The sequence below is a fragment of the Taudactylus pleione genome, unplaced genomic scaffold (genome assembly GCF_031769625.1).
Source record: "Taudactylus pleione unplaced genomic scaffold, aTauple2 ptg000967l, whole genome shotgun sequence".
In the NCBI taxonomy this organism is placed as follows: Eukaryota; Metazoa; Chordata; class Amphibia; order Anura; family Myobatrachidae; genus Taudactylus; species Taudactylus pleione.
The window spans coordinates 12,497,501-12,500,000 of record NW_028285368.1 but is presented as its reverse complement, the minus strand read 5'-3'; the positions used below and the strand labels follow the sequence as shown (position 1 = coordinate 12,500,000).

General features: G+C 37.1%; 11 pseudogenes; all 11 read left to right on the top strand.

Annotated features, from left to right (window-relative positions):
* LOC148470154 (5S ribosomal RNA) overlaps nt 1-73 on the top strand; it is a 119-nt pseudogene extending 46 nt beyond the window's left edge.
* Nucleotides 74-189: 116 nt separating this feature from the next.
* LOC148470153 (5S ribosomal RNA) lies at nt 190-308 on the top strand (annotated as a pseudogene).
* A 115-nt stretch (nt 309-423) lies between these two features.
* Nucleotides 424-542, top strand: LOC148470152 (5S ribosomal RNA; annotated as a pseudogene).
* A 116-nt stretch (nt 543-658) lies between these two features.
* Nucleotides 659-777, top strand: LOC148470151 (5S ribosomal RNA; annotated as a pseudogene).
* Nucleotides 778-893: 116 nt separating this feature from the next.
* On the top strand, nt 894-1,012 carry LOC148470150 (5S ribosomal RNA; annotated as a pseudogene).
* A 116-nt stretch (nt 1,013-1,128) lies between these two features.
* Nucleotides 1,129-1,247, top strand: LOC148470149 (5S ribosomal RNA; annotated as a pseudogene).
* Nucleotides 1,248-1,363: 116 nt separating this feature from the next.
* On the top strand, nt 1,364-1,482 carry LOC148470148 (5S ribosomal RNA; annotated as a pseudogene).
* Nucleotides 1,483-1,603: 121 nt separating this feature from the next.
* Nucleotides 1,604-1,722, top strand: LOC148470147 (5S ribosomal RNA; annotated as a pseudogene).
* A 115-nt stretch (nt 1,723-1,837) lies between these two features.
* Nucleotides 1,838-1,956, top strand: LOC148470146 (5S ribosomal RNA; annotated as a pseudogene).
* Nucleotides 1,957-2,072: 116 nt separating this feature from the next.
* LOC148470145 (5S ribosomal RNA) lies at nt 2,073-2,191 on the top strand (annotated as a pseudogene).
* A 116-nt stretch (nt 2,192-2,307) lies between these two features.
* On the top strand, nt 2,308-2,426 carry LOC148470144 (5S ribosomal RNA; annotated as a pseudogene).
* The last annotated feature ends 74 nt before the right edge of the window (nt 2,427-2,500 follow it).

The following is a 2,500-nucleotide window of genomic DNA, read 5'->3' as shown; positions in this document are numbered from 1 at the left end:
GTAAGCTATGCAGTGTTGGGCCTGGTTTGTACTTGGATGGGAGACCACCTGGGAATACCAGGTGCTGTAGGTAATTTTATACAGCCAAAAAATTCTTTTCTATTACATTTTACATTTAATTTTTTCAACTTATCAATGAATTTACTTGAGTTAAGAAGTAAAAGAGGTCTAAAGTTAATGTTTTTGAGCACCTACAGCCAAACCACGCTGGACTTGCCCAATCTCATCTGATCTTGGAAACTATGCAGTGTTTGGCCTGGTTAGTACTTGGATGGGAGACAACCTGGGAATACCAGGAGCTGTAGGTAATTTTATACTGCCATAACATTCTTTTCTATTATATTTTACATTTAATTTTTCAACTTATCAATGAAATTACTTGAGTTAAGAAGTAATACAGGTCTAAATTTAATGCTTTTGAGCACCTACAGCCAAACCACACTGGACATGCCCAATCTCGTCTGATCTTGGAAGCTATGCAGTGTTGGGCCTGGTTAGTACATGGATGGGAGACCACCTGGGAATACCAGGTGCTGTAGGTAATTTTATACAGCCATAACATTCTTTTCTATTACATTCTACCTTTAATTTTTTAAACTTATCAATGAATTTACTTGAGTTAAGAAGTAATAGAGGTCTAAAGTTAATGTTTTTGAGCACCTACAGCCAAACCACACTGGACATGCCCAATCTCATCTGATCTTGGAAGCTATGCAGTGTTGGGCCTGGTTAGTATTTGGACGGGAGACCACCTGGGAATACCAGGTGCTGTAGGTAAGTTTATATAGCCATAACATTCTTTTCTATTACATTTTACATTACATTTTTTCAACTTATCAATTAATTTACTTGAGTTAAGAAGTAAAAGAGGTCTAAAGTTAAGGTTTGTGAGCACCTACAGTCAAACCACAGAGGACATGCCTAATCTCGTCTGATCTTGGAAGCTATGCAGTGCTGGGCCTGGTTAGTACTTGGATGGGAGACCACCTGGGAACACCAGGTGCTGTAGGTAATTTTATACTGCCATAACATTCTTTTCTATTACATTTTACATTTAATTTTTTCAACTTATCAATGAATTTACTTGAGTTAAGAAGTAATAGAGGTCTAAATTTAATGCTTTTGAGCACCTACAGCCATACCACACTGGACATGCCCAATCTCGTCTGATCTTGTAAGCTATGCAGTGTTGGGCCTGGTTAGTACTTGGATGGGAGAGCACCTGGGAATACCAGGTGCTGTAGGTAATTTTATACAGCCAAAACATTCTTTTCTATTACATTTTATATTTAATTTTTTCAACTTATCAATGAATTTACTTGAGTTAATAAGTAAAAGAGGTCTAAAGTTAATGTTTTTGAGCACCTACAGCCAAACCACGCTGGACTTGCCCAATCTCATCTGATCTTGGAAAATATGCAGTGTTGGGCCTGGTTAGTACTTGGATGGGAGACCACCTGGGAATAGCAGGAGCTGTAGGTAATTTTATACTGCCATAACATTCTTTTCTATTATATTTTACATTTCATTTTACAACTAATCATTGAATTTACTTGAGTTAAGAAGTAAAAGAGGTCTAAAGTTAATTTTAATGTTTTTGAGAACCTACAGCCAAACCACACTGGACATGCCCAATCTCGTCTGATCTTGGAAGCTATGCAGTGTTGGGCCTGGTTTGTACTTGGATGGGAGACCACCTGGGAATACCTGGTGCTGTAGGTAATTTTAGACAGCCATAACATTCTTTTCTATTACATTTTACATTTAATTTTTTCAATTTATCAAGAATTTACTTGAGTTAAGAAGTAAAAGAGGTCTAAAGTTAATGTTTTTGAGCACCTACAGCCAAACCACACTGGATATGCCCAATCTCGTCTGATCTTGGAAGCTATGCAGTATTTTTCCTGGTTAGTACTTGGATGGGAGACCACCTGGGAATACCAGGTGCTGTAGGTAATTTTATACTGCCATAACATTCTTTTCTATTACATTTTACATTTACTTTTTTCAACTTATCAATGAATTTACTTGAGTTAAGAAGTAATAGAGGTCTAAATTTAATGCTTTTGCGCACCTACAGCCAAACCACACTGGATATGCCCAATCTCGTCTGATCTTGGAAGCTATGCAGTGTTTGGCCTGGTTAGTACTTGGATGGGAGACCACCTGGGAATACCAGGTGCTGTAGGTAATTTTATACTGCCATAACATTCTTTTCTATTACATTTTACATTTAATTTTTTCAACTTATCAATGAATTTACTTGAGTAAAGAAGTAAAAGAGGTCTAAAGTTAATGCTTTTGAGCTCCTTCAGCCAAACCACACTGGACATGCCCAATCTCATCTGATCTTGGAAGCTATGCAGTGTTGGGCCTGGTTAGTACTTGGATGGGAGACCACCTGGGAATACCAGGTGCTGTAGGTAATTTTATACTGCCATAACATTCTTTTCTATTACATTTTACATTTAATTTTTTTCTACTTTTCAATGAATTTACT